Source organism: Pezoporus occidentalis, unplaced genomic scaffold, assembly GCF_034315485.1.
Source record: "Pezoporus occidentalis ecotype Australia unplaced genomic scaffold, CSIRO_AGI_Poc_V1 ctg35, whole genome shotgun sequence".
Lineage (NCBI taxonomy): Eukaryota > Metazoa > Chordata > Aves > Psittaciformes > Psittacidae > Pezoporus > Pezoporus occidentalis.
Window position 1 is genome coordinate 6,869,001 of NW_026915483.1, and position 12,024 is coordinate 6,881,024.

At 36.9% G+C, this 12,024-nt stretch overlaps 1 protein-coding gene and 1 long non-coding RNA gene across 2 annotated transcripts in view; one reads left to right on the forward strand and one right to left on the reverse strand.

Moving 5' to 3' along the window:
* Positions 1-12,024, forward strand: part of LOC134169623 (contactin-6-like) — a 146,611-nt gene that overhangs the window by 37,141 nt on the left and 97,446 nt on the right.
* The window catches only part of LOC134169625 (uncharacterized), a 35,263-nt gene continuing 34,235 nt past the window's right edge, over positions 10,997-12,024 (reverse strand). Inside the window, exon 4 of the long non-coding RNA XR_009966959.1 lies at positions 10,997-11,375. This is a non-coding gene — a long non-coding RNA (uncharacterized LOC134169625). The remainder of the gene's footprint in view (positions 11,376-12,024) is intronic.

Here is a 12,024-nt window from a genome sequence, read left to right on the forward strand (position 1 = left end):
AGCTACCGCTTCAGGATTTGTATTAGTAATTGCTCTAGTTGATGGCATAGTTATCATAATTAGGATTCAAACAGAGATAAATCTATCTACAGCTTCTTTTGCAGAGTTAAGAAGGGAGCAAGTAAGAGGGCAACTTTTGAATGTGGAGATAGACCTCAGATACACAGAAGACCTGGAGCCCTCACTGCTCTGGTTCTCTCTGCTTCCCTCTACCTGTGCAAGGTTCACCTGGGGGTGACAGTCCTAGTAGGGCAGCCTAAGGAGGAAGCTGTCTGAAGTCCAATCAGGTTTGCATCAAGAAGTAGATTTATAGACTTTTATCCCAATCTCTAGGCCTTTATTTTTATGTATTTGATTTTTAGACCCTTTTTGAATTTTGACAATGAGATATTTTTCTTTCCTCTTGCATAGCATAATACCATGGTATTTTGTCCTTTGTCCTATATTAATATATGCTTTATTGGTCTATTCTAATTACAATCTCATTATTAAAGGGGCACTACGTTTCCCTCTGACAGACATTGCGTCTCATTGTTAGTGGATCTTGGTTATTCTGTGCTTATTGTTGTTAATGATTTGTAGCAATTGAATCAGTATTAGACTATTACCCTGCTAAATCACTTTTGCTGCTAACTAAGGCCCTATCTGTGACACTGTTTAGCTCCAAACATCATGCTCCTGCTTTTCAGCCCGCTATAATTACTTTCAAGTCATTCATTTCTACTTATGTAAGTCAGGTCACTCAATCAAGACTCCTGTGAGCTTTGACATGGTGTGAGCTTCACCATGGTGTGAGCTTCTGCTGGTAAGAATGGAAAGTTCTTGTGGACAAAGGTAGTTTTGTGATGACAAATGCACCTTCCACTGCATCCTGAAAATCCTTTAGAAATAGAATAATTGTAGTTGATGGTTCTAAACTGGGTACAAAAGAAGGAGGGTTTTGAGGGAAAAGTGAAAGGTTACTCAAGTAATACAACTATTCAAGACAACAGCAAGGAAAGTCATAATAGCTTTAAAAAGTCTTCTCTTCACAAAACACATGTGTGTAAGATTAGATCTGTCATACTATTTCTTGGGATATTTTCTCTAAATAAGCAACACAATTTCATTATGCACCTGGTAACATTGTCTACTTTTGCTGCCAAACAAAAAGATATTACAAAAAGGTCATTCTTCAGTGAATTAGTGAATGGCTAGGGACTTTTAGATGTGTACCTGGAGTAAGTATAATTCTCTTTAAGTGATAGACATCTGATGTATTCTGCATATTGCAAACATTATATACAATTCCAGGAAAACCAGAAACATCATTTATTTCTGTGAGATTCATTCCCTAGTCATTTTAGTGGAGAGTAAAAAGGGATGACAAGGTAGCAGATATTTCTAGTGGAACTGCTATGCCTGAGCTATTCTACACACACATGTACTTTACACTTGCATACCAGCGCCACAGTTACATAAAATCTGATTTTTGTATCTTCATTAGTTCATTTGCATTTCTGATTTAGGCAGGCAATACCAGGAAAGCTGCGGTTATCAGTGCTGTTACAAGCATATGCAGACTGGACTGAAGTCACGCTTCACCTGGTGGGGATGTCACCCTGAGCCCCTTGTTTTGCTGCCAGTGCCTGCTCACTGGCTTCCCCTTTGCAGAATTGCTGTGTGCTTTTGGACAGGTTTTGCTTATATTGTTTCACTGTCCTAATAGATACCCAGGCTGCCACTCCAGTCAGACCGCAGTACAGTCTCCATCTCATAGACTGTGGCCTGAACTCAGCCTGGAAACGACTTTGTAGAGTAAAACCTATCCAAACTTTGACTCGCATGCAGAGATGGCCTTCCCACCAATACAAAAGTGATTTATGGAATGCAATTTCTTTATCCTGTAATATTGTCTCACTTCATACACTTATGCCAAATAGTTTTTGATGATTGATTACTTCTCCTACAGCTTATAAAAAAATGTATGCCAGTGCAGGCAATGTGAAAAAAAAACCTGCAGGGGTTAATCCCTAGTAATGTTTTGTTAAGCATTAATCAGCTTCATATTTCAGTCATATTAGTATGTACCTACAAAAATCACTGATGGTGTAATACAACTTAAAGCAGAATATAACATTATACCTCATTCTAATTAGGTTTATTCTGCTTTACACTGAACATAGGAGAAAGAAAAGAGTTTTCTCTGCATCTTTGTTGTAAACATTTGTGGTTTTGTGAAACACAGATAGTTTGCTCTAGGCCAGAGACAATGTAGTCATTTATGCAATAGATATTGGATTCATATTTACCTGACAAGTGACCTTATCAGCTGTAACTTGTCATCTTCTAATTAGTCTACATTTATTTTTTTCACTAAATTAACCCCCAGCCTCTCCTGAAGATAAGTTGACGGTGTACCAAATTGTGTGTAGTGTTGCAATTAAAATGGTGGTGCATATGTACTCCACACATTTGCCTTAAAGAAAAGTACTTCTCCTTAATATCATATCAATCACAAATTGAAATAGCTTTTATCCCCAGTGATGCCACTGATTTGCAAAGCTTACTGACCAATAACTATAATGTCTTCTCTTTAGAGAGTCTAAGAATAATCCAATAGCACTAAAAGTGCCCAGTGACATCTAGAGACCAGGAATACCTCCATATTATTAAAACACATTTCAAAGTACAGAAATCAAACCCAATTTTGTTATTGCTCTTGGAATTATCCTTTTAGAACAATTCATATATAAACACCCCCTATATAATCCAAAGCCACACGAATTTTATCTGGATTCCAAGTTAATTTTTCTTCTCATATCTATTTTCAAGATTTTCTATGGCATGTTTAAAGTAGTAATTTCTGGAGATGTAGAGAAGTACAACTTCAGGAGCTCGGTAAGCTTTCACATAAATAACCTTCATATCTACAATTTTTGAGCACCTCCAGGGACAGATAGCTGTATATCAAAAGTTTTGAAGATTTGAATTTAATTCCTTCATAAGTTAAACGCTCAGGTCCTTAAATTTTTACATGTTACTGTGTTTTATAGACCAAGAATGACATGAAAGTTAAGCACCTGATATTTGTATGGGAAAAAAAGAAATCTCATGAATAGGATCCAGCCTAGTTCATCATTTATGCTTTAAAATAACTTGGGTTTACAGTTTTGGCTAAAAATCTAAACCATATGATTTGAAAAATTAATTGAAATTCATATATATTTAAAATAAACCTAGCCTGTTTCAAGATTTTATCTCACAGTCTGATATGTGTAAAACACTGCACTGTGCATATACATAACTAATTTATAGGGAGAAGTTGAGAAAAGAGCAATTTTTTCAGGCCAAAGGCAGACGTTCACTGCAAGTCAAAAAAGTAAACCAACAATGCTGTATTGCACTGATGTTTTACCAAAACGTTAATACAGTTTTCAAGATAACATGTAAGTGGAAATAGTAGCACACAGAAAATAAATGTGTTTGAACAAAGACGTTATAAATTTGGCTGGATACAATAGTTGAAGAGAGGAAACACGTAATACCCTACGTTCTTTAGAACTCTGGTCTCTAAACCTACCTAAATTAGAGAAGTATCTATCATTGATTATGTCATTCCCCAGAAATATGGCCTTCAGGCAGTTTGACATAACTCTAGTGGTGATACTACACAGCAGACACATCAAGTATCAGTCAAGATGATACAATTTTCCAACTACTACAAGTCAAGCAAATATGTTCTCAGTCTTCTGGGACAACCTTTCTTGCAGATGGATGACACCAGGCTGTGATGTATGGACTGAAACAGAGCAGTCAGTCCCTCATAGACCTTTATGATGCCTTTTCACTGGTTTTGATCAGGAACCTAACCTTATGAGAAGACAGGCACTTAACACCTAAACCCCACTGAAATCAGCGGATCAAGAGCACAAATTCAAGTAACACCTGGACTTTCATCTTTACAACCTGAAATTCTCTACCACCTCTCCCTCTTTCGATTTATTTTTATTTATAATACCGTTATATTAGTTAAAGATTCTTGGACTTTTACTCTGCAGTTTATTTTGTTGTGAGGAGTGAAGTTGCACTTATTATGTTTTACTGATCATATTAGCCCCATAATTGAAATACTCTCTGCCCCAGCTCAAGTTTGCTATGATGAGAAGCAGCTCCTGCATTGAGTGCACTTCTTCCTTTCGCGCATTATGGCATCAAGCCACTTTCCTTTTTTTCAAATCTACTTCAGTTTGAATTTCACCTCTGGCATAGATGAGATGACTAATCCAATCTCCCTCTACGCAGAGAGCTCTCTTGCAGTTCTTTCTGCACTTCTACTTTTTCCCTGAATAGTTGTCATTTAATGCCCTGTTATCTCAGATGGCACTCATTTAGTGGTTTATTAAGCAGTAATTTAGCAGCCTGTTATCAGTTCCTACTGTAGCTGGGAAAAATATGCAATCCAAGTATGTAAGACTTCTGCAGAATTACAGCATTTTTGTGATTTTTGGATTAGAGAAAAATTACTGAAAAGTAATACATACGAAATGTTTTCCCTGTATTTCATTATCGTCCCTGCACTAAAGCTCCCATCAGGCTATTCAGAATGTAGATTGTCTGAGCTCTATTTCTGTTTCCAGCCCAAACAGTGAAATTTCACAAAATTGCAGAGAACTTAATGGACTGAGATCAGTGCAGGGAGGCCCTAAACTTGGACCCTGGACTCAGTTCTTCTGCCTGCACTCATGTTATCCTTTCTGCAATGTTTTCGAGTGGTGAGAAGGCATAAGGCTTAGATTAGTTTTTGTGAGCTTTGCAAGTTTAAGTGAAATAATGTGCAAGGATAGAATCCAAAGCCTGCCCTAAGCATTGTATACACTAGCATAGAGGGATCAATATAAATCCCAACTGGAAAAATAGTTTTGCAGAATAATTTTGATGATAACATAGGCAAAGGATTGATTTGAAAATTAAGATCTGGATTAAAATAGAAATACTTTTTTTATCAAAATTACTTTTTATCAATAAAGCATTCCTGTTTCTTAAAATTGTCAGATTACAACAAATAATAAAAGTAGAGATAAAAGGAAGCAGCTAAGAGGGCAATGAGGTATCAGCCAGCTAAACTAGACCTGGCAATTGAGCAGGTACCTGAGATACAGGAATATTTTGTATCTGCTTATTAAAAATATTGCTGGGTCTCCTCTGGAAACATATGCACACAAGAAGACATATCACACAGAACCTCCCCAGGTGGCATATCATCCCACGCTCTGGAGGCTCTTCTCTGGAGTGCGTGCTGCAGCAAGAATTAACAGGGACACCTAGAAAATTTAATTTTGGAGTACTGCTGCTTGTTACAGTATAGCATTGAAATGATGTCAGGAATCAACATGAGAAGGTGAAAGAGACTGCCTTAAAAGCATAATGGTAGGTCTCTCCAGTTTTCCCAAGGCTTTTCTAACATGGACAGCGACGTTTCCCTTTCATGCATACCTGGATCTAAGCCCTGCCATGGACAGGTTAGCCCTGCCAACTGAACCCTTACCATTCCGTCTCTGCTCCAAAGGAGAACTTCAGTGCAGCCTTATCAACCTGCATTTTTTTTTCCTCCTTTCAGCTGGGTATTGTTTTGCTATTTATGCTGTCATTTATTTGAGAATAGATCAGATAAAGGTCATTTTTTACTTGAATGGAAAAGAACAGTAATTTGACAGTAAGACATTGCCAGCTTGCAGTACATCAGAAATGTTGATATTAGGTCTTTTAAAACAGAGACCAGAGACAAAAATTGCCTGAGCAATTCAATTTCTAGCAGTTATTTTTTAAAAATAGAGCATTTACAAAGTTATGTTTGTACCTCCTGCTAAATTTTAGGATGTTTTTACTTAAAATGACTTTAACTTCATTTGTGTTTGCTCAGAAAAAGATCATCATGAAAATATTGAATAGTCACAAAAGATGATGGCTTCAAATAGTGTCTTTTGGCTGATCTATAGTCATTTGCTTTGGCAATTTTATTTGAGAACATTAGCACTGATCGCTTATGCTGTGTTCCTAATTATTTCTGAAATATTGTGCTGTTGCCCATGCTGAAAAGCGTAACGAGCAAAGAGGTAGGCTAGTTTGAAATGCAATGTTCTAACTGGTTTTTAATCAATGAGTGATAATGATAGCTTGTGTTTTGACTTTCACTGTTTAATTGCCAGTAATAAAGCAGGTCTTAGTTGATGATATTTAACAGAGTTCAGTTCCATTTATCTCCATTTATTCTATTTATTCTAAAAGTGCCTGGGAGCTTTCTGTGCTTGACACAGTAACAAAATGTACAATGCTAATTATATTTTGGTTGCCTGATATTTTCCATGATAGAGGACCATGATGCCCTTTCATGGGAGCCATTGCACCTCGTTGTTTTCAGCAGGTTTCTGAAATGCAGTAGGTGTCTAGTGGTAAAGCTATTTTCCATGTAATCCCAACCAGATTTTTCTGAGATACAGACTGTTTAAATCACTATTTCCCTTCTGCTGCTTATGATAGTTGTGATTTTTTTTTTTTGCCAGGATGCCAAAATATTAATTAAACATAAATATTCTAAGGGTGAGGCTGATCTGCAGGTGATGCTGCTTGAGAAAGTACATCTCATCAAAACAGCCGTCCTGGCTCAGTCTACAGATTCATCCAACTGATTACATGACAGCCAACCAAAAGCAGACACCTGAAGAAGAACATAAGAGCTGAGATGGCGTATAGCTTGAATACTACATTGCATATACTACTTTTACACTACATGCAATGACCAAAGCAGAGCTGAACCAGGATGACTTTTCTGGTCTGGCCAGTGGACACAATAAAGCAAAATCCCCTGGGAGCAGAGAAGTGTGCTGTACACCAGAAACCAGGCAGAGGTTCTCTATTTGTATGGCGACACAAAGGGCTAAGAGGGAAAGTGAACAGATATTTCTACCTGAACCTTGAGTTTCTTCCCTGGCCAATAGCCAATTTTGCAATAGACTGATTTTTGGTCAAAAAAAGACCTTTTTTGCGTAAATTCTAAATTTAGTTTTAATCTACCAAATAGATGTCAATACTGTAATAGCAAGCATATGTAAATCAGTCAAAATGATAAATATTTCTATAATATCCTGCCTGATTAATCTAATTTAAATCAGTATCAGCCTTAGGTTTAAAATGTTATAAATACCTCTTGCATTCCTCTTCAATTATATGTAAGAAAATAAAGACCTTTTTAATCTTGCCTGGATCATTGCTTAAGATGATTTATTTCTCAAGCTTTTATTCCCAAGTTATCAATCATTTGAAAGCAAGAAGTAGGTGGCAGCCTGAAATTTCTATATCAGAGCTTCTTGTGTCGTAAAGAATTTTGTCATGGTAGTAATTGGGACTCCCAAAATTCTCTTCACGTGTTGTTAAGTGATTTTCATTATCTCTGTAACTTCTAAGCATTATTCCAGAATATAAAACTTCCTACCTACATGCAAACTCCTTTTTGATGTCAAGTTCTTGCAGCTAGTTGCTGACTACCTTTATTCATGCCTGTTATTTAAGCCCTAGTGGGAAAAGCAAGCATCTCCGAGTCAGCCATTTTGTTCCAGTTATTCAAAGTAAATAAGCAAAATTTAAATAACATGTACACAGGGTTTAAACATCCACCTGCAATTTAAGTCCCCTATAATGATGATTGTATCTAGCTTTCTACGAGGTCTGGGACTCATAATACTGCAAAAAACAAAACACTGCTTCACATTAGAACATGTTTCTTCTTATTTAACATAAATGGGAATTATGAAGTGTGCCCTCTGGAAAAAAAAGAGGAATTGTTGTTTGCTTTTCTATATTCAAACTATTTGCAAACTAACCTTTTTCATTTCTTTTTCCTTCCATTGTGGCTGGATCTTTGCTACTAAGTACCTGCCTGAACATAATGCAGCTGTCATCAACATCCAGTAGCTATTGCACACCAAATTGGTACAGTTCTCAAACTCCATATTATTAGTACATCGATTATAAGTTATTAAATGGCTTGCAGCCACTATAAAGAGCAAAGAGATATTCTTAGCAGACTTATTCCCTCTTTCCCTGCAATGTGTGCACGTATAATTGTTTGTAAGGATGTATATGTGCTATATAACTATATGCACACATCGATATAGGATAAATATATGTTACATAGTAGTGTTTCACACACACAGAGAAGATTATTAAGAAAAAATGGACCATCAGTTGCTTATATTTTGTTCAGTAGGGGTTGATCCATTGCCCATTGAAGTTTATGAATGGCTTTCCCTGACTTCAAAGCACTTTGGCTCGTAGTCTTTACATAGAAAAAAATGGATGAAGCATGAAATTGTATCTACCACCAGCTATAAGAGTGCTAGCCAGACATAGCGTTCATCAGGCTGCTGCACATTTCTGCACTGAAATTAGAGTCACACTGGGGAAATGAAAAAAAAAAAGGTGTCCTTGTACATTCAGTCATATTTGATCAGTATTTTCCCAGCAGATTCCCCAGGTCTTTTTGCCATAGGGTAGTAAGAAGGGTGCTATGAAAGATGGCAAAGATTTGCGTAAATGAGCTTGAAGATTAAGTGGCTTGGATGTCCCACATACCTCAGGCTAGCCAAAACCAAGGAGGCAGAGGAGTAATGCATTTCAGTCTAACTTCTTGAAACCACTCAGATGATTTGTCCTAACACAGGAAAAGGGAGAAAAGAGAGACAGAACTATTCCTCCTCCTTGGCTTGCTCAGCGCCTGGAGGATGGAGGCGATGGAGCAATTCCCTTTGTCTCTCTCTGTCTCCAGAGACACTGGATGGGAACGTAGGGCTGCAAAGCAAGATGCTTAATGAAAAGACTGAAATATGTCTGAAATGAAGCTTAAAGGCTGGAAGAAATTTTTATCTTTCTTACCTCCCCTCCCTCTTTTGAGTATGAGCAGAACTGTAGCTTGCCATAGTGTTACATGCTTAGCCAAGTTAGTAGCTACTCTTTACAGAGCATTGATCAGTAGTTGCAATGGAGTTTTGGAGTCATTACACAAAACCCCAGAGCTGACCAGCACTAGCAGTGACAAAAAATGTCTGAGCTTAATTAATCACCATCCTTCTAAGGCAGTAAAGCACAGTTCTATTTTGCACAATAAAAAAGTTACAGAGAAACAAAGTTCTGGATTTAACTGGCAGGATATTAAATGATATAGCTGTTACCTTTTCCTGTATTATAAATTATTGAATTAAGTCTTCAGTCAGTTTGGCAACAGTGCCAAATGAATATTACAACAGTACAATGCAGCAAACAGTATCTGTCATTGAATCTAGGTCTCACTTATAACTGAAATTACAGTGAACAAAATGCTTGTGCAGTAGATTGGAAAAGGTTCATTATTATTTATTCATCTTACCTAGTAACACAAAAACTAATGAAATTTCATTGAGAAGAGTGCACATCAGGATTACTATACATCATAAAGACACATCCCTCTAACTTCATTGTGGATATTTGTCTCTGTAATTAGATGTTTGTTCCACAATAGTTCTGCACCTGAAGGACATGACCAAGTTCATGACACAAAACAAATCATCTACACAGATGAAAAGGCTTCCTTTATCTTGCCTACATCTTGCATAACAGCACAAAAGTCTTCATAAGATATTTCCATAAAGCCAGTGAAGTCATGCACAGGTAGTAATTCTAGCATTGTTACTCACACATTATTTATTTTTGAATAAAATACTACATTTTTAATACAGTTCACAGACTAGTGTGTTCATAACCCCTACACTTATTCAGGCTATTGTACCTTTACATGTATCTCCACAAAGAACTGTTCATAAATCTGTGTTCATCTGTAGCCAAAGGTGTAAGCTTAGTGAAGCTCCATTGAATGCTATCCGGAATACATCCATTATCAGCAAGTTTCCTTGCTGTAGCTTGAACCTGTGGTCTGGAATTTTTAGGGAATATTTTGTTTTCGTATTGAATGCAGTCAGTATCATATAAATCAGAAGGAAGAGTTTGATTGCTATACTCAGTATAAAATGATGAGAAGCATCACTTTTCGGCATTTAGAGATCCATCCTTAATTATTTTGGAATTGGAATGTGTGTATATATCAGACCAGAATGCAGATGGGTAATAAAATCACTGATACCCAATTATAATCACAGAAAGTTACCTCAAAGTGTTGTGGCAATACTGGTTATCATAGCAGAACTGTTAAAAATGTTTGAAGCATCAGATTTTGACAAATTCTTTTGTCAATAATTATTTAATGGAACAAGACTTATAATTCAATATGGTCAGTTTTGCATAATAATTATTACCTGCGATATATCACATGTATTTATATGCTAGATTCTGGCAGTCCTGACAGCTGGTAATGTTAGTAATTAAAGTCATATTTTATACTTTCATTGGTCGTTTTCACACCCAAGTACTTCAGGAAAATGTGCAGTTATTGTATAACCTGAGTGCATTGCTTGGCACATTAACCTCAGATCACACCTACCTACACCACCATACAGGTTATGTTTAAATATTAGGAAAAATATTGGAATATTTGAATAATTTTTCAAGGAATAAATTTAGGGTCTACAGAATTGTTTTCAGTGAAGACATTTAACACTTTTGTGCCATTTACCAGGGCTGGAGAAGCAGAAGCAACACTACTTTGGTCTTGATAGTTACCTATCCAAACTCAAATCCAGACCGTGATTCCCTGGGTGAGCCAGAGACCACTACTCCAAATTTGACTTTTTCAATAGGAATTAAGACTTGAAAGGAGCCCTGTGTCTCTGGAACTCTGCACATCCATGTCTGAAGGGAGAAAACACACAAAAGTTGAAAGCCCTTTTGGGAAAATCCTACAGGTTTTAGACTGCTTCTGCCTGCTCAAACCTGTAACATCTAATCTCCCTTTCTTTGTGTATGTCTACTGCTTCATTCTCTGATTGAGAACTGAATGTCTTTCTCAATTGACATTCAATCAATCGAGAGAGAGAAGAGGGAAGCCTGCCTCCCATTTCCTATAGTTCTGGCAAGTTAGTTTTCCTTTTACAGAATGCTTTTATGGCTCTTTTCTTCTTTTTCCACCTTCTTTTCCAGTGTTAACATCTGATTTCTTGAACTGATGTGCATTACTTTACACTTTCCTGATAGCAAACAGCATCTCATACATTACCTCTTCTTTTGCATCTGTCATGCCCCTTTTAAAGTCCTTGAGCTGCCTGGGCCAGGCTTTTGATGAGGAAAATAATCATTCTGTTCTGCTTTTGACAAGTTAAATCAAATAAACCCAATGGTATTTGCAGGGAAAGACTCAACAACATTTGTAGGCCCTATAAATTCCTCATCTTCCAATTAAAGCTTACTAGTGTCTTCAGCTGTGAAGAAAATTAGACAGATTTTGAAATCATTTGGACTTTTCATATTTTTTTCTACCCATGCTGTTGTTACAAGGTTGGAGTCCCTAACTCACCTGTCTCATCTTTTTAGCTAGAGCTGACAGGTGTTTTACTATCAAGCTGATTTAAAAGAGGCATCTTAATCAGGTGTCAGCTTTGGCCCATAAAGTCATATTAATGTTTTGGATCAGATATGAGGCTCTATCTAAGGCACATTAAGAAAGATTCATTAGAAACTCACTACACCTGGAATTTACAGCCTTCCTTGGAGCTTAATAGCCTGGATAAATTCCTCCTTATCTGGTTTGCTTATGTGAATTATAGCAGTTTTGCATTCAGAAGCTTTTCAGAGTACAGATTTTGCCATTATTTTGGATTCTTTATTCTTACTGTCTTCAGTAAGGGTGCACTGATAGGCTACATATAAACCTGCATGACCCCTCCATGTCTGCTGCATGAGTCCAAGTGAGGAAAGAGCACCCCTCGTCCATCACTTATTTGGGATTCTTCAAGCACACAGGACTCTGTAGTCTTTGAGCACCTCCACAAAACATGGTTGCAGCAGAAATAATCACTGTAGTTGCAAATACTGCAGACTTTGGAGCTCTCAGAACAGAACTGT